General features: G+C 46.0%; 1 protein-coding gene across 9 annotated transcripts in view; it reads left to right on the top strand.

Annotated features, from left to right (window-relative positions):
* LOC307182130 (uncharacterized protein) overlaps positions 1-26,218 on the top strand; it is a 66,811-nt gene that overhangs the window by 8,306 nt on the left and 32,287 nt on the right. For 5 of the 9 annotated variants that reach the window (XM_079913322.1, XM_079913321.1, XM_079913315.1 and 2 more), the window contains exons 2-3: positions 13,792-13,938; positions 24,384-24,523. The exons of 3 other annotated variants lie outside the window; for them this stretch is intronic. The gene's annotated coding sequence lies outside the window, so the exon portion shown is untranslated. The remainder of the gene's footprint in view (positions 1-13,791; positions 13,939-24,383; positions 24,524-26,218) is intronic. One more of the 9 variants, XM_079913316.1, reaches the window with a different exon arrangement.

Genomic DNA, 26,218 nt, shown 5'->3' with positions numbered 1-26,218 from the left:
TGAGTATGGGCTCCGGAGCCTGACTGCCTGGATTCTGGTAGCTCTGCCACTGACCAGCCGTTTGGGCAAGGTAGCTAACCTACCTGGGCCGCTACTCCTGCAAGAAGAAATGATAACAATACTGCCGTGTTGGGTTACTGTGAGGATTGAGTTAACAAATATAAACACGTACCCAGTGTCAGGCACACGGGAGTATTTGCTCAATTTTATTTATTTGTCCAATGCTCTTTATTTATTTAGCTGTAGTAGGTTCATAGGTGCTCAGTAAACATTGGTGGAGTCGATGAGGATGTAGCATCAGTTACAAGTGGAGCCCTATTAAGCAGGAAGGAGTCATTCTTGTTGGCTTCGCCCACCCCTACCTGAGCGCCAGGATTTAGAGTGGACCAATATCAAAAAAATCTATCAGCAGATACTGAGGTTGATTCGCCGCTGACACTGGAAGAGGCAGTGCACCTCTGTTTAGCTCTTCTCACAACCTTTGGAGGCAGTTAGGGTTAGGCCTGGTGACGGTGTTTGGCTAATGCTCATGGTTATGAGTCGGGGATGGAAAAATGGTCCATTCACACAGGATGGCCCCCAGAGCAAAGCCTGTGAAGGGGCAGAGCAAGACCGCAGTGCTCAGCTGGGCACGTTCACGCAGGCCCGTCTCTCCTGTTTCTCTTTTGCAGTGTCCTTCTCAGAGATATCAGTTAGACACACACCAGGGCCTGGAGTGCAGGAACGGGGCGGGGGCTGGTGTCCCCCACTCATTCCTCCATTCTCACCAGCCCTGCGGAGAAGCCAGACGCCTTTCCTCACCGGCAAGGAAAAACAAGCCAGGCTTGTTAGAAGAAACAGTCGCTCTGTCATCTGCCCGTGCCTCTGTAATCAGGGGGTCGTATCTGTAGCCTTTTACCTCTTCACAGCAAAGGGACTGTTTCCATACCCAGGAGTTTGATTTTCCTGGTGAAGGTCCCGACCTATCATTGGACCCCTCTCATTTCTGTGGACCTCCGATTTTCTGGGTCCATACTTCTTAAATGAAGGCTCCACAAGTTAATTATGTCTTTTTTTTTTTTTTTTTTCCATTTTGTGACCATGTTCAGATGCTAACCTTGAAAAAACAATAACAAAGGGTGAGCATATTCTGGTCCACCTGGATGGCTATCCAAAAACCTAGCCCTATCTTTGAACTTGGAGCCTGAATCTGAGTTGACGCTTGTGTTTAAGATTGTGGTGGTGGGGGGCTTCCCTGGTGGCGCAGTGGTTGAGAGTCCGCCTGCCGATGCAGGGGACACGGGTTCGTGCCCCGGTCCGGGAAGATCCCACGTGCCGCAGAGCGGCTGGGCCCGTGAGCCATGGCCTCTGAGCCTGCGTGTCTGGAGCCTGTGCTCCGCAAAGGGAGAGGCCACAACAGTGAGAGGCCCGCGTACCGCACACACACACACACACACACACACACACAAAAGACTGTGGGGGTACCAGTCTATTTTAATTGCTTCGGCCTAAAGAAGATATACAAATATTGTTGCTCGTGCCAAGAAATGAAATAACTACAAAACAAGCTAGATGAACAAAACTATCACAGTAGTTTACTTAACCTGGGGAGAAATGGATGTGACGCACAGTGGGTTGATTGAGGATAGGGACCAACAACACGTCAGCTTTGTAAGTCGCAAATGCTGTTACTACACAGTTGTATCATATATCACCTTAAAGTTAATTTGAACTTTATTGATTTGTAGATTTAGAAAAGTTTTAATGTGTTTGGTTTTGTAGTTATATAAGAACAACACCCATGAAGAGTTTATACCAACTTTATATTGGCAAATATTTCAGCAATTTCCTTTCTAAAACATTTTTATTGAAATATAGTTCATTTACAATGTGGTGTTAGTTTTAGATGTACAGCAAAGTGTTTCAGTTATACATATACGTATATGTATTCTTTTTGACATTCTCTTCCATTATGGGTTATTACAAGATATTGAGTAGGGTTCCCTGTGCTGTATACCGTAGGTCCTTGTTGGTTATCTATTTTACGTATAGTAATGGGTATCTATTAATCCTAAATTCGTAATTTATCCCTCCCCGCCACCTTTCCCCTTTGGTAACCATATTTTTGTTTTCTATGTTTGTGAGTCTATTTCTGTTTTGTAAATAAGTTCATTTGTATCCGTTTTTTTTAGATTCCACATGTAAGCGATATCATGATATTTGTCTTTCTCTGTCTGGCTTACTTCACTTAGTATGATAATCTCTACGTCCGTCCATGTTGCTGCAAATGGCATTATTTCATTTTTTTGGTGGCTGACTAATATTCCATTGTGTATATATACCACATCTTCTTTATCCTTAAGCAGTTTCATTTTAATGATCATTTAAGCTGACACTGAGTGAGGGCTCGTGAAAGCTTTTATTGGTCGTTGCTTTGTTTTTCTATGAAAAGTGTGGAGACTTTATATACAAGGACATATGTTCATCTATGTGTGTATATAAATATGTGAATACTCACGTAAACACATACATATCTTCAGAGTCAGGCTTGAGAAATACTGTTCCAGATGATTATCAAATACAGGTGTGTGGCTTCAGGTGAAGAGATAAGAAGGCAGAGAGGAAAGGGGGCAGGGGAGTAAAGTAAAAAGGGTGTGAAGCAAAATGAGAAAGGGGAACAGGCAGGAGGAAGAGTCTGGAAGTTTGATAGAGGAAGTGTTTGAAATATGAAAGTGTAGAGGATGGAAAAGCGTGGATGTTTGACTCTCGTAGATCTGAGTTCAAATTCAAGTATCTGTTCCACTCTTCACAGTTGTTGGCTCCTGGATAAATTATTTAAACTTGCTGAGTTTTATTTTCATTGGCTATAGACATGGGACGAAATAATAATATCTACCTCAAGGACTGCTGTGGAAAGTTAATGCAATGATGTATGTAAAGTATAGAGAGTAGGCACTCAGAGAATGCTAGTTTCATCCTGCTTCCCTCTATACTCAGTGGGTTAATCAATAAGGGTTTTTTTCTTTTTCCCCCTGAGCTTATTAAATATAATTGACATATAACATCGTATAAGTTTAAAGTGTTCAATGTGATGATCTGATATATGTGTATATTGCAAAATGTTTACCAAAATAAGATTAGTTAACACACCCTTTACCCCACAAAATTACCATTTTGTTGTGGCTGTTATGGTGAGAACATTAATGTTCTAGTCTTAACTTTCAAGTATACAAGATTGAATACGTTTTTATTAAATGTCTGTAAAGTACAGGAGAAAAAGATATGAATGAGAGGTGATATCACAGGCATTAGAAAAGCCTGAAGTGTCCTCTACCACTGGTAGCTTTCACCTTGAGCCCCGATTGTCTGTATAAAGGAGTCATTTTAAAGTAATCGTCTCGAGTTTTTTTTTTTTGACTGCACATCTTGCATTATTCTGGATAAAGTTCTGGCTTCTGTAACAAATATCTAAAGATAATATAACATTTTGGTCTCTCTTGTAATAGTCCAAGTGTAAGCAACCCGAAGTTTAAAATTTTATTTATTTATTTATTATTTTTTGGCTGCACCACTCAGCATGCGGGATCTTAGTTCCCCCACCAGGGAACAAACCTGCGCCCCCTGCGGTGGAAATGCAGAGTCTTAACCACTGGACCTCCAGGGAAGTCCCAGCAACCCGAAGTTTATATGGTGGCTAAATGGGTTGGGGGTCAAGCTTCCTTGTGACTTGTTGCTCTATCTTTCTGAAACATGGCTTCTAACCTTGAGTCCAAAATGGCTGCTCTAGCTCCCACCATCATGTCTGCATCCCAGCCAGCAAGAAGAAGGAAAGAGGAAGGGCACACTCCTTTCCTTTTAAGATCATGATCTGAAGGTTGCACACATCACTGTGGTTCATATTCAGTTGGCCTGAGCCATCACATGGCCACATCTAGCTACAAGGGAAGGTGACAAATGTGGTCTTGCGTTTGGTGGCTATACTCCCAGTTAGTACTTGGGGTGTTATCAAATAAGGAGAGAAAAGTATTCTGTGTGTTTGAGGAGGGGGAGGATTAGCTGTGTCTGATGCACCTTATTACCATTTTTGAGTATACACTCTACAGGTGAATTTATGTATATTATGTATATAAAATTGCATAGAAATAAGTGTGTATTCATACACTGCATACATACATTTTTAAACATGCCCAAAAAGAAATTTTAAGAAGACGAGTAAAAATATATTAGAAGTTCTAAATTTTTCCCTGTAGCCCAGAGGAACATCTTGTTCACTTTGGAGACTACTAGTCTATATAATGCCAATCGATTACACTTTTTTAAAGCTGAATTGTCTTTTTTTCCCCATATTATATACAAAGTTAAAACCAATGTGGAAATACTGAGAAAATGTAAATATGCCCTGTTCTAAGCCTTACTTTATTTATCTCTTTAAGAAAGATGTTTTGAGCATCAGCTATGTTCAGTCACTGTGTTAAATGCTGGGGATCAGAGATGCACTCTCTGTGCCTAATGCATTCTTGGGGTAGTAAGAGAGAGGAGAGATTATTATAATCCAGTGCAGTAAGGGCTATCTTGAGGTTTAAAGGCTCAGCACGAGAGTGAGGGGTTGGCAGGAGCTTCATAAAGGGAACAGTGTTGAGCTAGGTGAGTCTTGAGTGAGTTTGACTACAAGAGGAGGGGCAGAAGTATGTCCCTAGGAGGCTGAATAGATTGATGAAAGTAGAAGGCATGCAATAGCCCACGATTTTCCCTCATTTAGGGGCCTGAGTCCCAGCTACAGACTCCATCTCAAGCAAGCCCTGGGGCAGTGCATTTCAATGTGCCTTTTTGCATCTCCTTTCTTGGTCCTGCCTCCATCCCCTTTCCCATCCCAGGCATGGTGTGGCCTCATGGTGACCACATCTATGCTCCACCAAGACCTGTGTTCTCAGAGAATGCTCAGTGCTCCAAATTATCCTTCCTGCCCTCGTTAAAAGCCAGTTTACTTCCAGGCCATCAATCTCAGCGAGAGGCCACTAAGGTGTAAGCAACATGCAGCAACTGGACCGTCATCTCTCTGGCATTTTATTAGTGTCCTTGAAAGGTAATGCCATCCATCACAGGGATGAATTCTTACAATGTAGCCTATTGCAGTCATTTGAAAGCATTTTGGGGACAGTCAGAGATTGCCTCAAGAACCTAGAATCTCACCTTTATTTAGCCTTCACCAGCCTCCAAAACCCATTTCCCTGTATTTACCTCATGGTAGAACGTCTTCCTGTTTCCTCACATGCTCCTGGCCCTTGTAATTTGTTCAGGTGCTTGGAACCTACCAGACCGGAGGACAAACCCACTGTAAAAATCCAAGATGGAGCTAGGAAAATGTGCAGAGACTCCTAAGAGTGTTGAGATGTCCCAGGGCGAAGCAAAGCTCTGCAAACCATCATCCGTTTTATGACATTTCCCTGCCCTGATTTAAAGTGATGTGAGGGATTTATGTTGTCATTGACCTTACAGGTCCCTAGTGCTTAGGGAGCACTTTTCCTTTTCAGCTGGGCAGGTGTGAGCAGAGAAGAAGGGAAAGTGCAGAAGGACCATATTATACTTTCTGGGTGCTTTACAACAAGAGTTAACCTGAAAAGTTTCCATCATAGGACATCCCATGTGATGGGAGCTGGACGGACAAGCCACAGACCTCTGTCTTCTTCCAGGCAGGTCGTAAGCTTGTACCTCCCTGTCTTCTTTGAGGTGATATGTGGCCATGTAACTTGCTTGGGTTAGTAAAAGATGAGTAGAAATGCCATGTCACTTCCAGGAGGAAGCTTTTTTTCCCCTTCCATGTTCAATAGTGCATTTTATTGTTGTAATTTCCCTGCTACTTAAAAAAATATTATTATTAGTGATCCAAGTAACTTTTTTTTTTTTTGCGGTACGCAGGCCTCTCACTGCCGTGGCCTCTCCCGTTGCGGAGCACAGGCTCCGGACGCGCAGGCTCAGCGGCCATGGCTCACGGGCCCAGCCGCTCCGCGGCATGTGGGATCCTCCCAGACCGGGGCACGAACCCGTGTCCCCCGCATTGGCAGGCGGACCCTCAACCACTGCGTCACCAGGGAAGCCCCCAAGTAACTTTTGAATACAATACTTTCAGACTCAGGGTAAAAAGAACTATAAACAAATTCTAAACTGTATTTAGTAGGTCTGATGTTCACAGTGGTATAGGTTAGCAATTTTAAAACGACTTTCTGTGTGATCTAGGAGTAAATGAATGAGTAAATATATTGAGAATAATGAGAACTGGGTTTTTCACTGTTAGAGAAGGGAGTTATAAATATGGAAAGGAGAACGACTAGAATGTACAGATACATATGGATATAGATATAAACGTAGAGGTACTTATATATGTATGTGTACGTTCTTTTTATTTTTTTCTCCTAGCTCTGTCTGCTAAAAGGGCCGTTGTAACAATGAACACACTTTGTTCTCAGATCTTGGTTTCTAAAAACCATTCCTCACTTAAAGGTTCCAGAGATCCTTAGAGAAAGGGCTGGTTCTCTAAGGAGAATGCACCAGGGCAGAGGCAGGCCAGGAGGAAGCTTTACGAGCCTGTGTACTAACTGGACCTTTGCTTCTCTCTTCTGTAACGATGGCGGAAACTCAGCTTAAGGCAGAACATCTGTCAGCCTGGGACCTTGAGTGACTACAATGAACAGGGTCCCCCTGCAAACTCTCATAGAACAGGAAACCTGGACTAGAAATAAGCTTTTGTTGTGTGAAGACGCTAAGATTTGGAGGTAGCTACTGCAGCATGACCTGGCTTAGCTGATGTACCTGTGTTGTTGCACATATTACTCGGTGAATTTTTGTGTTAGTTTTAAATCTCTTGGTTTCAAGTAATGGAAATCAACTTGAATTAACAAACATTAAAAGAGAGCTATGATATGGGATTCAGGGCATGTCCTAGAATCCATGAGCAGGAATGTAGCTAGGCCTCAGGAAGGCAGCAGTACCAGGAGTCTCAGAGACTGAAAATTCTCCCCCATATCTATATGAATAGAACCCCACAATTGTAGCTGGGCACATGGACACCCAGAATAAAAATTGCATTTTCTAGACATCCTTGCAGCTCAGTGAAACTAACTTCTAACTAATGAGTAGAAGTGATATTCACCTTTGGGGCTCTTTGAAGAGGAAGGACATGTCCCATTTTGCTACTTTCTCTCTTCCTACTGGTTGGAATGCCAATGCAATGGCAGGAGTTGGAGCAGCCATTTTGAACCATGAGTGGAAAGCTACGTATTGAGGATGGATAAGTAACTAGATGAAAGAGTGAGTCTCCCACATCATTTAGATCCCACCTGAGGCCTGGAATGCCTATTCAGTTTTGTTTTGTTTTGTTTTTGTGAGAGAGAAATAAACTTCTATCTCTTTTAAACCACTATATATTTCAACTCTTTTATAGAACAGCCTAACCTGTACCTTTGTTAACACACTGTGATCTGGAAAGATGCCTGCACAGTCTCTCTATCTTTCCTGTGCTTCTTTCTGTTCCCCTCTGTGTGTCTGCTTCATTCTTTTTCTGTGGATCAGTTTTCTCTGCTTTCTAGTCTCTTTATAGAAATCATGGCTTCCTCCAAGATGTACCATGTTTATTTATGGAACAAACATTGAACAACAATTCTGTGCTGAGAATTGTGATTAGCACTAACAATAAATAGAACAGATCCTTTATTCATGGAGCTTACAGACTAGAGGGAACAGAGAGTAGAGGTTGAAATAAACACGAAACAGAGACAGAGTATGAGTATCTTGGCATTTGTAAATGTAAAAGAACTTTATTAAGGCTGAAGTAGAGAGAGATGATGAAAATGGAAACATAGGCAGAGTCTAGAATAAGGAAGCTTACAAGCTGTATCAAGGACTTTGGCATAATATAGAACAGTTATTTCCAGAGTGGAGAAGAAGATCCACTGGGGTATGGGAAAAAAATATTAGAACTATCACCTGTATTTTTTTTTTTTTTGCTGTTTAATCCATCATTTATTTTTTATCTGTATTTGTATCTCATTCTTTTAAAATTTGTCTGAGTCTTTATAATGTGTGTAATTGATTAGTACAATAGCACATATTTATAACTTATATATAATTAATCAGGGAAGGGTTTGAAGCCACAGGTGGCATGATCAAGTCTGCCATTTAGAAAGGATACCAAGGCTGCAGTGTTGAAAAACAGTTTGGTGTAAAGCAAGATTATAGGCAGGGAGACGGATCAGGAAGCTGCAGCAGAAGGGCTGAGAGATTACGAAGGCTTGAACTGGTTGGTAGCCGGGCAGACTGGAGAAATACTTTTAGGATCTGGTGACTTATTGACTGTGGGCCTGGAGGAGAGAGGGAAACAAAAGATGGTACTGAGGATTCTGCTCTTGGTATCAGGATGAATGGTGGGCCTGTTTACTGCAATTCTAGGCAAGATAAGGTCAGAAATTGTTCCTAAATTGGGGACCATGTAAGTTGTGAATGTGATGATAGAGGGAACAGGGGCAATTTTTCTTTGTTTTTCAGGTGGGAAATGTTTTCTTTCACCTCGTAAGGAATCTATTCTCTTCCCTTTATTCTCTCAGACACACACCTGTCTTCTTCATTCTCTTCACCATTCCTTGTCCCATTCCTCTGTTACTTTAAGAAAAGCACTCAGTTTTACTCAGTTAAAAACTAATTCTAATTGTAGATGGCACATGTAAAAGTAGTGATGGTGATGGAGCTGCAGAAAGGAGAAAGAAGTTTCTAGGTAGTATTAGATAAGGAAGCAAGGCAGATAATCTCTAAGACCTTTGGGAGTTCCCAGAAGCTTCCTTCAGACACACCTAAGATTTCTGTCTGCTCATCCTTTTTCTAGTTGGCTCTGAAAATCGTTAAATATCATTTGCTATTTTTAAAAATTGTCTTGCTTAATATCATGGCAGTGGTGTCTGGGGCTTTTTTGTTTTGTTTTACCTTTTTTTTTTTTCTAGTATTTTGGCCCCGTGAAGGCTTTTGAGGGCCAATCTAGGAAGTAAACTCCAGTAACAATCTCCTCCCTAAGGGAAAAAAACATTTCCAGGTGTTGCTTTATAGAAGCCAACTTGAGGGGTTTGAGTTCTCGGCTTGCTAGGCCTCTGGGGGCACAGAGGGGCCCACTGAGAGTACGGCGCCTTCCTTGGTTTCTTCTGGGCCGGAAGTGACCCTGACTCGTGGGGAGAGGAGGAGAGGGCCACTCCTTTAACCAAGAACATTTGTTAAACGTGCACCCAGGCTCAGGCCCATCTTTGCACAGGAAGATAGACATGAAGACGATGGACCCATGTGGGAAGTTCAGGTTAAATCCGGGGAGGCCCCTGGGGGCCCAAGCAGCCCTACCGGCGGGCAAAATGCTTGCCCGGCCCAACGCTGGCCTCCACTGGACAGTTCTAGCCTCCCGTGACCTCCCTCTGCCCTCAGCCTTGAAACTGGGTCGAGCTGGGCAGAGGCTCAAAGCCTCCCCCGACGCCCCTCCTGATCAAATGCGGCCCATAAACAACGTCCTGTGGGTCCTTCCCTCTTCCCCGCCGCCCTTGCCTCCGCCGCTGTCTCTACCACTCCCCAACCCCCCAAGACCTGGGTCTGCGCCCCAGGCCGGCTGCTCTCACCGCAGAGGAGAAAGAGCGAAACCGCGCGAGCGATGGGCGCGGCGCGGCCGGGCGCCCCTCCCCGTCTCTCCCCGGCGTCCTTCCCCCTCCCGGGCGTTTGTATAGTTGACACCTGCAGCACGGGCGGCCGCCGGGGCTTGCCGACACAAGGCGCTGGTACCTGAGCCCTTGACTGGTAATGCACCATAAACAGCTCCTTTCAGCCCCTTTCAGAGCGGGAGCGCGGAGGTCACCGTGTCGACAAACGCCTCTGCGTCCGCCCCGTCTCCCGGGCCCCGGATGCCCAGGCCTCCAGCCGCAGAGCCCGCCGGTCCGTGGGAATCGCAACACTTGTGCCGCGGCTCGGCCGGCGGGGCGGGCGGGGGAGGGAGACCACCCGGCCCTCCCCGGGCCCGGCCTCCCCAGCCCTCCCCACGCTCGTTCACAGAGCGCAGCGAGTGGAACGAATGGGTGCCGGCGTCCTCGGACGCTCGCGGAAACCAAATGACGAGGCGGGAGGGGCTCCTGCCCAGCGGCCGACGCCTACTCCCCCCCGCGAAAGGTACCCAGTGTGCATCCGGTTGGACTGGGCCTACCCCCCCACCCGCCCCCGCTGCAGGTCTTGCGCGTCCGGCAGCCAAAGGCCTGGATCCCGGTGGCGCGATCCCTTTGGGGGGGGGTTGGAGGGTGAGGGTGGTACCTGTGACTCCGGTGGCCTACAGTATGCGGCCCAGGCTGATGCTGTACACTGACGTGCGTATTTGGGGCCAGCTCGGGCCCCCGAGCCCTGTTGCAAAGGAAGTGTCACTGGCCGCGGTGGCGAGGCAACCATTCGCCATCACCCAGGCCCAACTTTGCGCCTTGAGCTTAGCGCACGCGGCGCTGAGACGCAAAGGCGGATAAAGGGGTCAGGTGTCTCCAGTGTTTCCCCAAAACATTGTCCGATATTTCTCCGAAATGGGAATGGGGTGGAGGATGACATGTCACGGAGAGGACACTCACTCGCAAGACAGCTAGGGCCACCTGTCTTGCCAACCAAGTTTCTATCTCCCCGGCTGGCGATGGGGACAGAGAGGCGGGAAGGGGTCGCAGGCACCCGAGAGCTGCTCGCGGCCGGGGACCAACGGCGCCCCTGGCCAAGGTCACCCAAGCCCGGCGAGCGAGGCTCCCAGCGAGCGAGGCTTCCGCCGCCTGGAGAGCCTGCGGGAGGGCAGAGGGACGGCGGCGGCGCGGGAGGAAGCGTGCGGCCCGAGGCCGGTGCTCTGGCCCCGGGCGCCCTCTCCCGGGGCCGCCGGGAACCGGGATTACCTGGGGAGCCTGGCTTTGTCGGCCGCGCTGGCTGTCCGCGGCTCCAGAACTAATTAAACGCCTCTTTTGGCGGAGGGAAGCCTCGCGTCCGGCTGGGGTGGGGGCGGCCTGTGGGCACGGGAATAATCAGCCCCATTCTTGCGCTTCCACAAAACCCGCGGCGCAGCGAGAAGTGAACAGCGGCCGCCTGAATGGCAGTTTCAAAAGGCGACACCTGCAAGCGCGGCCGGTTGTGAATTGAATGGAGTCAAACGCGGCTGCCGCTCGTACCTGAGCCGCGAGCTATTAGTGTCAGGCGCGCCCGGTCGCCGGGCAGGGAAGCGCGCGGCCCGGCCTCCCGAGCTGAATGCTACAAGCTGCGGCGCGGCCGCTCCATGGGAATGTCGCCACTTGTGCTGCTCGCGGTCGGGAGGGGGTGCGCCGCCCTTTCAGAGACAGACACAATTAGGCAAAATGTTCAATGAACATTATAAATGATGTGCGATCGCTCTGCAGATTGCCTGGTAAATCAAATTATATGGTCGCTCGCGGGCGATTTCCATGTGCTTTTAAAACTTAAACAGGTATTCGCTGATTAAAAAAAAAAGCCCGACTCAGGGATTCCGGAAAATACTGCTGAAAGACTTGGTGTTGAATATTCACACGTCCCCTTTGTTAGAGATTGACTTCACAATGGGCTTAGGGAGGGGGCGCGTTTGGATGAGACACATTTTTTACTGTCTTACATACTGCAGAGGAAGGCACCAGAAGTTCGCATCTATTACAACTCACAATTACAGTGGGACCCTCTTTTTCTTTTAAGACTAAAATTCTTATAATGAATGACTTGAAAGCTACTGTCATTCTAATCAGATGGAAGAAACATTCTAATCAGATGGAAGCTGGCCCGGTGCGCTTGGGGAGGGTGGGGAGAGACCCACGCTTCTCCCTGGCACTGAGTGCTAACTCAGGAGGGAGCTGGCTGGGGGGAAGCCGGGGCTCCGCGCTCCGCAAAGCCCAGTATTTGGGCCTGGGGCGCAGCTGGAGGCTCTCTGGCTACGCTCCGGGACGAGCAGCGCGCCGGGGGAGCAGAAGAGAGCCGGGCCCTGTGCAGTGCGCCCAGGGCGGCTCCAGCAGCGGCAATGGAACGGGCATCCCGGACACCCCGGGCACCCTCGCTCCGTCCCAGCGCTCTGCGGCTGGCGACTCTGGAGAAGGGGCAGCTGGAGGCGCCCAGATTGCACGGACCCCCGCCGAGGCCGGGAGCCACGCTGCAGGCGAGGGGCTGTCACCGAGGAAGAGTTGAGTCGATTTTAGCTTCTGAAAAAGGAGGCAAGGAAGCGGCAGCAATACGCTGCCTCACGTCCCTGCCGACTTCCCTCTCATTTTCGATTTTCTACTCTTTTGGTTTTCAGATAATTGGGCCAGAGGGAGGGGTGCACAACCCGGAAGCTGGTGACAGTTGGCAAATATGTGTATGTATCTTGCCGGGGAAGGACCAGCAGAAGGGAGACTGGAAATCTGGCTTTTTTGGTTCGTCTTTGTCACTGTGTTATCTTGGGCAAGTAGCTTAATCTCGGGCTCAGCTTCCTCATCTGTGAAGTGGGAATAGTGTTACCAATGTCCGAAATGTTTGCCTTACAGGATTTGTATTACTTTAGTTGGGAAGGGCAGTCTTTTTTTTTTTTGCGGTACGCGGGCTTCTCACTGTTGTGGGCTCTCTCGTTGTGGAGCACAGGCTCCGGACGCGCAGGCTCAGCGGCCATGGCTCACGGGCCCAGCTGCTCCGCGGCATGTGGGATCTTCCCGGACCAGGGCACGAACCCGTGTCCCCTGCATCGGCAGGCGGACTCTCAACCACTGAGCCACCAGGGAAGCCCGGGAAGGGCAGTCTTTATGGTGGGTTGTTATTGTTTGTTTGTTCGCCTTAGAGTCAAGAGCTATACACAAACCCCAGGCATAAAACGCTCTTAGAAGCACAAATCTCAGAAAACCAGAGTCCTGAGCCCTTATGCTCGTCACACATCTCCCCTCCCTGTGCTGGCACAGGAGTCACTACTTGCTGGGACAGGAGGCAAAGAAGGCTTTTCCCAACTGCTTCTCTGTAAGAAGAGGTGCTGAGAGTGACAAGAGCAGAGCTCAGACAACGTGCAGCCCATCTGGCAGCGCGCGCGCGTGTGTTTGTGTCTGTGTGTGGGGGGGGGTGGTTTGCGTGGGCGCCTGTGTTCGGAAGGGGTAGGTCTCCAATAAACGGACCATTTTCATCTCTCATTGTCAAAAGCTTTTCTGCTGACCACTGCATGAAGAGCCATTTATGAAGCTCATTTCAAGAATTAAGAAGGCATGTTTCATTGAGAAAGAGCATGTCTTTATTGTAGTTCTGGGTGTGAGAGTTCCGGAATGGGGAAGGTAAGGGGATCCCAGAAGAGCCAGGTGCGCTGGCCTTGGTGCTGAAGGTAACGGCCAGGCCTCCGGAGGCAGCCTCCCTCCGATCAAGGGCCATTGTCAGGGGCTGCTCAAAGAAACGTGTCCACACCCTCTTAATACCTCCCTTTAAGAGTGCGAGCTCCTTTCGTGTGTGTGTGTGTGTGTGTGTGTGTGTGTGTGTGTGTGTGTGTGTGCATCTGTAAAATGGGAATCGCATGTTAACGCACAGTAACTGGAACATAAACAGGCGCTCAATACATTTTAGTTAATACATTTCAGTTAATTGAATGGACATTTGGACACCTTTCTCTCAGCCCCTTCCATGAGTTACTCATTAAATTCAGTGTGGGAAGTTTTTGCTAAGTAATAGTCTTAAGATGTCTCAAAGGTATATGAATTCTTTCTAGCTTTTTTTGCACTGGATTTCATTATTATTGTGGGAAAGTTTGGACAGAGAGCAAAATTTTTTTTTTTTCAGAGAGCAAAATTTATCAAAGCCAAGACTTGTTCACCCAACACTCTACTTTCGAATGGTAATTCGGTTCTGTACTATCTCTGGGCCCAGAATATGGTGATTCCATCTCAGGAAAAGAGATGACAGCTGGGACAGAGTGATCTTAGAAAGGTACGTGTGGCTTTAACTAATGAATTTTTTCTGAAGTCTCTGAAGAAACTCACTTTGTACTGAGTGAAACCAGTGATTAAGGCTTCATGCATGTCATTTTGGGGGGAATATTTTCCTTGGGCTAAAACATGGTCAGAAAACTAAGAACCAATATTTCTGTTCACTTTTCTGTCACAAGATCTATTCAACCATTAAAAATCAATTTCTACAACCTGCTCATTCAAAATAGATATCAAGTAGCATGTGCAAATATGTACACTTTAATAAGATAAGAAAATAAGCAAATGTGAATATTTGGGGTAAAAGTAGGAAAAATAAGATGTAATTGGGATTAAGTTCTGTATACTTGCTATAGGTGGTCTCAAGTTTTGGCTCCAAACTTCCCAGCAGCCAATACAAAGAAGAAATGCAATCAATTTCATGATTCACAGAAAAACAACTATTTAAGATACTGACACCTGAGAGAATTTCTTCCATGTGTCCCCATAAAATGATGATGTCTTGAATGGTGACCTCAACAATGTCCCTACAGCAGGTAGATCTGGGCTGTGAGGGCTGTCTTCTCTTTGTGTTGCTCAGTGTAGCCCTGCACTGTCCCCTTTGTCTGAGTAAGGATAAAAGTGCTGAGAAAGAGACCCAGCAAATGCCATGCTTACGCACACTTTTAATGGGATTTTGGCAAACCATCCTGGGAGTCCTTACGGTACAGTTGTTGCAGCTTCTGAAAGATTTGCAAAAATACTCTGGGCACCCAGCCTGGCATCTAAGGTAAGATCAATAGCAGGGCTGCCCTTGGAAAAGAGATGTTTGTGCTGGAACCCTCAAAGCCGTCTCTGGCTTCCAGCTTTAGTGCCTATAAAAATAATCTATTTAGGGGCTTCCTTGGTGGCGCAGTGGTTGAGAGTCCACCTGCCGATGCAAAGGACGCGGGTTCGTGCCCCGGTCCGGGAACATCCCACATGCCGTGGAGTGGCTGGGCCCGTGAGCCATGGCCGCTGAGCGTGTGCGTCCAGAGCCTGTGCCCCGCAACGGGAGAGGTCACAGCAGTGAGAGGCCGCGTACCGCAAAAAAAAAAAAAAAAAAAAAATAATCTGTTTAAACTTCATATTCCTAGGCCCCTGAGATTCTGATTCAGTAGATCTGGGTAGCCTCAGATATGCATAAGATCTGAGGCTACCCAAACCTACTAAATATGTGTGTGCATGTGTGTGTGTGTGTGTGTGTGTGTGTGTATGTATGTATGTGTATATATATATATTTACAGTCACTCCAGGTATGCAGTGAGATCACCAAAATCATTTTCGTTTCCTCTGGGATGGAGTTAAACTACACTTCCCACCCTCTCCCACAGCTGTGTGGGACTGGGTAATTGAGTCGTGACCAATAGAATGTCAGCAAAATGATGTACTTCTAGCACTGGTACTTAAAACCACTCTTTTTTTTGGCTGTGCCACTTGGCTTGTGGGATCTGAGTTCCCTGACCAGGGATTGAACCCAGACCCACAGCAGTGAAAGAGTGGAGTCCTAACCACTGGACCACCAAGGAATTCCCCTAAAACCACTCTTGAATCCTCTGTGTGGGCTTTCCCCTATCTTGTTATCTGCCGGCTGGATACAGAGGGCCTGGCAGAGGACCCTGTGGCCCTGGGTGACAGCAGAGACATTAGGTGGAAAGAACCACGGCCGCTGGGTGGGAAGACCATCATTCACAACATGCTAACACACGCTGAACTATGAAATGAGCAATAACTACATCTTCATGCTGTTAAGCCACTGAGCTTGGGGCACTGTTTATTACATCTTCTAGCTTTACTTGCCCTAATATACCAGGTTGCTTCTAAAAATGTCCCATAACCACATTTGGAGAAACACTACCCTAAACAAAACTATGGAGAAGCAAATCATTCAGCCTTCTGGTGACAATTCATTAGCTTATAAGAATGACTCGAATGGTAAAGGCTCCCAGGTATAGTCCAGGTGAATGCAAGACTTGGGATAAGTGCCTCTCTACTTACATTCTATAAATGTTGTTGCCTCATAATATATACTTGGAAGTCATGATTATTATGTTTCCTGAATATTTCCTTCTTCTTTCTCTCTCATCTTTGATCCTGTCACCACTGCGGGAGAAAGATGAGTCTCAGGAAAAAGGGAAGAAAGAGCACTCACGTCTGGAGACAGTCTGTTGTGGGGCACACGCGATACTTAATACTTGCCATGCATCATCGCATTTATGCTCACACATCTTCCTTCAAATTTGACATTCATATTCTCATTTTCCATTGAAGACGCTAAAACTTTGTTGGAATTGTTGCTCTAAGCATTTAGAAACTCACAGGTGAGCTTATAGCTCTGCTCTTTTAAGGAATCTTGCTGGGTGACCAAAGTACCCCTGAGCTGTGCATCTCAGTGGGAAGATAAAAGTGCGTGAACTCAAGGTTAGTGGCATCCATGGACTTGCAGCCGCGATTTAGGGAAATCAACAGATCAGCTGACCCGGTTCTGGGAGGAGCTATTCTAAATGGGCCTAAGATGAGTCTGTTTGGATTTCATAACTTGCTTGAACTCCGATCCTGGAAAAGGGACATGTTTTGTATAAAGAGCCTTAGGAAGGCATTATTTTTGGCTCTTGAAAATCCATTTCTAGAGATCATTTCTCAGGAAATAATTTGCAATCGGCTGTACAGAAAAAGCTCTGCCATGATACTGCCTATAGATAGAGAGGAAATTACCTAAATATTGTTCAGGTTGATATGTCCTTTAATGATGCACCATTAAGTGAGATACATGGTCATTAAAATAATTAGATGAGGGTTTGTAAGAACTTTGAAAATGCTTACAGGATAATGTTAAGTGAAAGATATTAAAATATAGATTTGAATAAATCTGGCTATCTGTCATGAAAAATAAAAACATCAAAAACTAGTCATGGAGGAAAGATTGGAAAGAAATGTACCAAAGTATTAACAGTATTTGCTTTGGGAGAAAGAATTTAGAGGTGATTTTTTTCCCACTTATTTGAAGTTTTTCAAATGTTCTTTTATGCTCATGAATATGTTTTATAATGGAAATTCATAAAGTAAGAAAATTTCAAATGCAAGGAATTTGTTTTTAGGGAAATAGTTCAGAATTTACATTTCAAACTTTTCTTCTTAAAAGTGTGAAACATGGCACACAGACAGAAAAACGTGTAAAATACACAACTCAAGGATTTAGCACGACATGCACCCATGTGATCGCCACCAAGGTGAAGAAATAGAGCATGGCCAGTCCCCCAGAAGCCCCTCTCATGTCCACTCCCAATCACCAACCCCTTCCTAACGCCCAGGAGTAATGAATATTAAACTTCTGCGGTAACTACTTCCTTTTCTTTAGAATTCTGTCTCCTAAGTCTGAATCCTTAAATGCTATGATTTCAGCTGCTTTTTGACGTTATGTAAATGGAATCAGAGAACATTCCTTTGCACCTGCTTTCTTTTGTTTTCAACACGATGAGTGTGCGCATCGTCCACTGTGCTGCGTTCATTGCTCCGTAGTATTGCATTGTATGAATACGCTGCTCTTTATAGCATTCTCCTATAGACGGTTCCAGTTTGGACTGTTAGGAATAACGCTGCTATGAGCACTCTTGTACATGTCTCTTAGTGCACATGGGCAGACATTTCTTTGAGTGTAAACCTAGAAATGGAACTTCTGGACCATGGGGTATGCATATCTTTAACTTCAGGCGGTAACTCCAAACTATTTTTCACAGTGGTTCTAACAGTTTATACTCCCAGGAGCAGGAAACACGTGCTTCAACTCTTTCTGAAGTGGGAGCGTAGGGTCCATAAAAGGAGATTCCAGGGAATTTGTTTTCAGTCCCTTCCTTCCCAGGGACAGACTGGGGAAAGCCTCTGTATCAGATTGTGGAGTCTCCAAGGCCCACTGTGGATGCCTCCATTGCTATATACTCGGCAGACCAGAATCTAAGCTGACCTCGACGTAAACCTACCAATACAATGAAAAAAATCTTCAACTCGTAGAGCTGAAAGGCACTCAGAAATCACACTGGGGTGAAAGGAGTTAGACACTGAGGTGTCAAGTTCAGGATCTAAATGGATCACACAAATGAAATCTTTTTCAGTAGTTCTCAACCTGGGGCCTTTAGGAAGCCATAAGGTGATAATGCGGCTTCACCAAGTATTTTAAATATTAAATAAAAACTTAGAGAAGCCAACCATTTACTGAGGATTGGACTGGGCAGGATTTCTAAAGCTTCCTGGCTTTGCTTTCACCTGGAATTCACTGAAATCATAGTGGGAGCCCTGGCTACTTCATGCTCATTACAAGCTTTGGTTGGAAGTCATATGTTTCTCTGACGAATAAAAATAGAGAAAAACTAATTCATGCATAATCTCTTAAACCCTGGGGCCATGAGGTCTGTGGTGATGTAGAGGTTGGGAAGCATGGAAGGGGTGATCAGGCAGAACACGGGTGCCCTTGGCAACCCCTGAACACGCCACAACCGCGGGCTCCAGTAACTCCTTGGCCATCCTTACTTCCTGGAGCGGGCTCACGTGGAGGTTCGCACGCGTGACGACGATTTTTACCTATACTTGCAGGGCATAGGGTCTTAGCATTTGGCTGGCATGTTCCATCGGAGTACAAGAAAAATCACGGAGATAGCGCGCACCACCTCTCTCGGAAATACATCTTGGGAGGGAGAATGGATGTCGCCAGATGACGAGTGGGAAGTCTCTGTATTCATTCTCTGCGGCTGTCATTCAAATCACCACAAACTTGGTGGCTCAAAACAATACAGATTTACTGTCTTACAATCTGTAGGTTGAAAGTCTGACTCAGGTCTTGCTGGACTAAATCGAGGTGTCAGCAGGGCTGCATTCCTTCCGGAGGCTCTACGGGGGAATCCGTTTCCTTGCCTCTTCCGGCTTCTGGAGGCTCCCATGTTCCTTGGCTTGTTGCCCTCGTTCCTCCATCTTCAAAGCCAGTGACATGGCAGCTCTCTGGCCATTTTTTCCATTGTCACACTTCCTTCTGCCTCCTTTTTCCATGTTTAAGAACCCTGTGGTCACGTGGGGCCCTCCAGTATCATCTCTTTTTTTTTTTTTTAATTTTTTTTGGAGTATAGTTGCTTTACAGTGTTGTGTGAGTTTCTGCTGTACAGCAAAGTGAATCAGCTATACGTATACATATATCCCCTCTGTTTTGGATTTCCTTCCCATTTAGGTCACCACAGAGCAGTGAGTAGAGGTCCCTGTGCTATACAGTATGTTCTCATTAGTTATCTATTTTATACATAGTATCAATAGTATATATGTGTCAATCCCAATCTCCCAAATCATCCCACCACCACCCCTTCCCCCCTTGGTATCCATATGTTTGTTCTCTACATCTGTGTCTCTATTTCTGCTTTGCAAATAAGATCATCTATACCACTTCTCTAGATTCCACATATACGATATTTGTTTTTCTCTTTCTGACTTACTTCACTCTGTGTGACAGTCTCTAGGTCCATCCACATCTCTGCAGATGACCCAATTTCGTTCCTTTTTATGGCTGGGTAATGTTCCATTGTATATATGTACCACATCTTCTTTTCCATTCCTCTGTTGATGGACATTTAGGTTGCTTCCATGTCCTGACTATTGTAAATAGTGCTGCAATGAACATTGGGGTGCATGTGTCTTTTTGAATTATGGTTTTCTCAGGGTATATGCCCAGTAGTGGGATTGCTGGGTCATATGGTAGTTCTATTTTTAGTTTTTTAAGGAACCGCCATACTGTTCTCCATAGTGGCTGTATCAATTTACCTTCCCACCAACAGTGCAAGAGGTTCCCTTTTCTCCACGCCCTCTCCAGCATTTGTTGTCTCGTCTCTCTGTCTTAGGGTCAGCTGATTATCAGCCCTAATTCCATCTGCTACCTTAGCCGCCCTCCACTGTGGAACAGGGGGTGCCCTTCGCAGGGACTAGGGTGTGGGTGTTCTCAAAGGACTGCTTTTCTGCCTACTGCAGACCCTTCCTCACACATGCTTGATTGCCATGCCCTGGGACTCCAATGGGGAGGAGGCCCTGGGTGGAGGTGAGAAAGTATAGGAGGCTGATTGGGAAAGTATAAAAACAGCTGCCTCTCTGCTTCCCCCAGGTGAGGCAGAGGTGCAGGAAGGTGAGTCAGAAATGACGTGACTGTGCATTGCGATCCTGGAAGGGACATCCCTGGGTTTACTGAAATATCTATCGACTCCCCCGGTGTTTTCAGGCCACTCCCTGACTTGTTGCTGAGACACTGATGTGCTGGGGAGTCGTATGGTTGAGCCCACTTCGCCTGCATCTCAGGAGACATTTTGTCTGGATTTTTTCCCGGCGGTGGAGGGACTAGAAATAGCAGACAGAGAGACCGAAACTACTAGAAATTAACAGGGTCGTAACAGCTCCTGCGAAACTGCTAAGTGCCAGACATCAGGCATCAGCCCTTTATAGGCTCTGTCTTAATCTTTGCAAAAGTGGACGTCATCTATTATTACACCGATTTAGAGATGATGAAAAGAGGGTTGTAGGCCGTGTCCTTGGCCATCATGCCCCCGCAGGCAGGACCACGCGGGGCGGGAAGAAGAGCTGGGCACATCCGGGTCTTTTCCGGAGAATGCTTGTTACTCTGAAGGAAGCTTTGGGCTTGCGCTTTCTGAGCTTTTGCTAAGCATCGTGGACCGCACTTGGCTGTCTGTACCTTCTCCCTGGCAGCCTGGCAAATGGAAGCGAGAAGTCGTTACATTTTTTTTTTAATTTATTATTTTTTATTTATTTATTTATGGCTGCATTGGGTCTTCGTTGCTGCATGCGGGCTCTCTCTAGTTGTGGTGAGCGGGGGTTACTATTCGTTGTGGTGCGCGGACTTCTCACTGCGGTGGCTTCTCTTGCTGCGGAGCACGGGCTCTAGAGGGCAGGCGCAGTAGTTGTGGAGCACAGGCCCAGCTGCCCCACGGCATGTGGGATCTTCCCGGACCAGGGCTCGAACCCGTGTCCCCTGCATTGGCAGGCGGACTCTCAACCACTGCGCCACCAGGGAAGCCCTCGTTACATTTCTAATTGAGCGGATTAAACATGCCAGTTCCCAGCAGCGGATGGCAGACTGGCCCTAGGTGCCACCTGGCCCATTGAGGCCACAGCGCGGCTGAGAGGGGCGGGGGTCGGGGGTGGCCAAGGGATTTAGGTCTCCTTTGTCCCCAAACTGCCTTGTTTGGGTGGGGCTGCATCTGTTCTGGGGGATGGCTGTCCTGTAATGAGGCTTGCGGGGTTGCCGTTTCTGTTCCCTGGCCTCGTTGGCATGGGACCAGCCTTTCCAGGATGGGTGTGAGCCTGGTGCCCTCTTTATGGAGGAGGCAGGTCAGAACCCTGGAGCCTGGCTTTCCAGACCTTCATTCTGACGCAGCTTTATTTACCACTGTGGTTCTCACTGATCTCTCCTGCTGGAACCCCCATACGTCCAAGGTAAGGTGCCTAGCTGCCGCCCACCCCGGCATCTAAGTCTGTGCTGTTCCACAGTTCAAATTATTTCCTGTGTGTTACTGTTACAGCTTAAGGAATTTTCTAGAACTCAAATACTATTCTCACTCTCTGGCATCTCTTCATTCACCCCAGTGCTGAAACAGAAGAGGCACATAAATAATTGCTCATTTGTTTATTTTAGGGTGAATTCTAGCAGAAATTAAGCTGTTTAAATGCATTTTTGACATGCGTGGGCTTCTGGTAGAAATAATAGATCAGCAACTCTGAGCAACACGCATAAATATATAAAATGCTCTTTCTGCCTTACTGAAAAATGATTTTCCGTCACCTACATTTATCCGGTAAAACAAAGAGTCACGTCAGAAAATTCTTTTAGCTGTTGTGTCAGTAACTCTTTTATAGTTTGGAAATGTGGTATGCTTTCTCCTTCCTGAAAATGAGAACAATTCAGGCACTTCTGTTTTCTTTCTGCCAGTGAGCTCAAAGGACGCCCCGAAACGTAGAGCAATGGTATTAAGTACTTCCTGGGGCTCAAAGTTTCCATTCTGTCCTCAGATTATTTTTGGTGAGAAGTGGAGTGTAAATAAAGAAAAGGAAGGTGGATGTTTCAGGAAGTACAGGGAGAGAGAGACAGGCTTACTGGTAAAGAAGCATCACTGGGAGATATTTTTTAAACAGTATACCTGTTATGATTGTCTTCTTTTCAAACCCATTTGATTCCTGACCCCATCCCCCAACTTCCTTTTTCACTGGTGTCCACAGGGAGCCTGGTAATAGGGCTGTCGCTCCGGACCCCCAGCCAACAGCCCTGAATGCCGGGGACTCCTCCACTCAGGTCTTTGCAGCCTCTGCCCACCGAGCCTGGTGATGCGAGTCACAGACAGGCCTGACGCCAGTGAGTCAGTCCACCTGAGGCCAGAACAGAAGACTCCTCTGACATCGAAGCCTTGGCAATAACCGCCATGAGTTTTCCCATCTTCTCGCTTGTTTTCCCTAGTAGTGAGTTTAGAGCTGTGAGTGGGCTCTGTTTTCCAGAGCACCCCAGGCTCTAAAGCTCGAAACAGCCCCTGGAAGTTCTGCTGGGAGAGGATAGCCTCCACCTCAGCGTAGTTAACTGTTCTGGGAGCTCCGTCATGCTGTTTGTTCATAATGCAATCCTGACCCCCCCCTCCCGCTTTCCCTGGTGTCACTGTCAACACCTCTCTCCCCATCCCATCCTTGTGCAGAGGGTTTTCAGAGTCTGTGAGCTGGATGTTACATGGCGCGATGATGCATTTCATTTGTTAGTGGGAGCGCATTGTTCTTGCTGCTTATGATTTTTTTTTTTTTTTTTTTTTTTGGCCTCCCCACGAGGCAGGCGGGATCTTAGTTCCCCGACCAGGGATCGAACCTGTGCCCCCTGCAGTGGAAGCACAGAGTCCTAACCACTGGACCGCCGGGGAATTCCCATGATTTTTTAACAGCTTTTCTGAGGAATAATGAACATATCATACAAGCCCATTTAAAGTGTACAATTCAGTGGCTTTTCATATATTTAATATAGTCACTCTATACCATATCCATCGCCACAATCAACTTTTAACATTTTCGTTATCTTCCAGAGCAACTCAACACCCCTTAACTGTCACACCTCTCCCCAGCTCTAGGCAACCACGAATCTGCTTTCTGTCTCTAGAGATCTGCCTAGTCTGGATATGCCATACAACTGGAGTCATGCAGTATGTGGTCTGTGTGACTGGTTTCCTCCTCTTAGCTTAATGTTTGCAAGGTTCATCCATATTGTAGATGTATCAGTACTTTACTCCTTTTTAAAAAATTCGGAAGTACGTTATATAATTTATTTTTAACTTTTAAAAATTGAATTACAATATTACATTAGTTTCAGCTCTACAACGTAATGATTTGCTATTTTCATAGATGATACTCCATATAAAATTATGATAAAATATTATTATTCCTTTTTTTTTTCAAATAATACTCCATTATACAACTATATCACATCAGTTGATGGACATTTGGGTTGTTTTCACAGTTTGGCTATTATGAATGATACTGCTGTGAACATTTGTGTACAAGTTTTTGTGTGGACGTATGTTTCTATTTCTCTTGGGTGTACACCTAGGAGCAGAATAAAGTAACTTTAAACTTTTGAGGAACTGCCAGACTGTTTTCCAAAGCGCCTGCACCATTTTCCGTTCCCACCAGCAGCGTGTGAGGGTTCCAGTTTCTCCACACCCTCGCCAATGCTTGTTATTATTTGTCTTTTTGATTATAGCCACCCTAGTGGGTGTGGAGTGCTGTCTCATGGGTTTGATTTGCATTTTCCTGCTGGCTAATGGTGTTGAGCACTTTTCATGTGCTTGTTAGACATTCATGTATCTTCTTTGGAGAAACTATTTAGATAGTTTGTCAATTAAAAAAATTGGGTTAATTGTCTTTTTATAACCAAGCTCTAATAGTTCTTTATATATTCTAGACACAAGTCCCTTATCAGATATATAATTTGCAAAATTTTTCTCCTGTGCATGTTCACTTTCTTGATGGTGTCCTTGGAAACACAACAGTTTTAAATTTTGATGATGTCCAGTTTATCTATTCTTTCTTTTGTAGCTTGTGTTTCTGGTGTCATATCTAAGAAGTCATTTCCTAAGGTTATGAGTTTAAAAAATAAATCCTCATCTATCATCCAGTATCTTTTTTCTCTTTTCTGTACCGGTGTCATCCTCTAATTTCACGAGCAGATAACGTCTGTCCTTATGAAAGTGAGTAATAAAATGCTGACTGGCACAGGCCTGAGCACTGAGTGTGGTGGGCACAGCTAATTTCCTATCAAGTTTGCTTTTTTCCATGGTAGTGAATTTGTCACCGTGTACATGGCTGCCCAGCAGTTTCCAGCAGTTACATGTGTCTCTGTGACCAAGTTCTCTCCAAAGACAGGGCCAGTCCCAACTGCACAGAGGACCACAAGGCCCTTGGGAATGGCCGGGCCCCGGGATGGAAGAGCCTGGGTCCCTGGATGACCACATGAAGAGAGCTGCCCGCTGGCCCAGAGCACTCACTCCAGGCTATTATATGAGGTAGAAATAAATATTTTGATCTTTAAGTCATTGAATTGCGGGGCGGGGGGGGAGTCTTCTTGTTACAGCAGCTTAGACCTACCTAAGACATGAGGTAAATTGCATGTTACTCCATGCAAGTTTTCCTTAACTGTGAATTAATTGGCACCCGTAGGGTATAGTCAGTGTGCAGGTACACATCTGCATAACCACCTCTAATTCCCGGGCCTAGTTCTTTATGGTAATGTGGCTGAGGGTCCAGGTGGTGGCATCACCGTCCTGGGGTTCAAACCCCAGTCTTGGCTTATACCCCTCATGACCTTGGGCAAGTTACTTAATCCTCGTCAACCTGAGGTCACTTTTCCCAACTTTAAAATGTAGGTAGAAGTAGTACCTGTTACCTGTTTCATGGGGCATTTCTGAGGATGAAATGAGCTCACACATATCTAGTGCTCAGAGAGAGGCTGGCACAGGGAAAGTCATTGCTTGCTCCTAGCTTTCATTATTTTACACCTTGTTCACGAGGATATTATTTATTCCATAAAAATTGATGAACTCCTGTGTGCCTTGCACTCTGCTGGGTTCCGGGGCTAAAATTTTCTCGAGAAAATCCAGACAAAATTCTTTCCTCAAAGCTTTGACAGTTTAATAAGGAATTCAGATTTAAAATAATTATATAATGGAATTGGAGCTATAATTTGTTACAAAGTGTGTGGGATCTCAGAAGGACCCACTAGCCCCTGGCTGTGCGTTAAAAAGGTTTAAGGGTGGGTACCAAGAAGGAGGGAGTGATTTTTTTTTGGCTGCGTTTGGGTCTTCGTTGCTGCGCGCAGGCTTTCTCTAGTTGCGGCCAGCGGGGGCTGCTCTTTGTTGCGGTGCGCTGGCTTCTCACTGCAGTGGCTTAGTTGCTCCGCAGCATGTGGGATCCTCCTGGACCAGGGCTCGAACCTGTGTCCCCTGCATTGGCAGACGAATTCTTAACCATTGCGCCACCAGGGAAGTGGAAGGGGGGTAGTATTTTAAGAAGCTGGTTGAAATTCAGAGGCACCATTTTCCCAGCAGTTCCTGGCTACAGAATGCCTAGCCACGGCCAATGCCAACGGGAGGATGCTGTTGACCTTGATGAACAGTCTCCTAGGTCTCAAGCAGAACAGAAGCAGGAAAGAAGTATTTGTCTAGGTGACTCTTAATGCAGAGCCAACCCCTATCACAGCATAAGAAGAAAAAAAATCACTGTCAAGTCCCCTTTAAAACAGATGCTTAAAATATTAGTTGAAAATATATGAAAAGTGATCAGCTTAACCTGGTAATTGTTTATACTTATAAACCATTCTCCCATCCCCTAGCCCCCCAATATACCTGAGGATTTATTTCTCACTGTGCATCCAGTTAATGGTCTTCCTAAGGCAAGATTTCTCTAATTATTCTACTCCCTATTAAGAAGGCAGAGAATCTTCACATTGTTGAATATGTCACCACAGCGGCATTACTTGTTTGTTTAAAGTCTGTGGGTAGCTAAGTAAGAAAATACAGAATATACAGTTCTGCTGCTATGATTACTTCTCATTTTTTTTAACATCTTTATTGGGGTATAATTGCTTTACCATGGTGTGTTAGTTTCTGCTTTATAACAAAGTGAATCAGCTGTACATATACATATGTTCCCATATCTCTTCCCTCTTGCGTCTCCCTCCCTCCCACCCTCCCTATCCTACC

The sequence above is a fragment of the Stenella coeruleoalba genome (assembly GCF_951394435.1).
Source record: "Stenella coeruleoalba genome assembly, chromosome: 2".
NCBI classification, from domain to species: Eukaryota; Metazoa; Chordata; class Mammalia; order Artiodactyla; family Delphinidae; genus Stenella; species Stenella coeruleoalba.
This window is presented reverse-complemented; position numbering and strand designations above follow the sequence as displayed.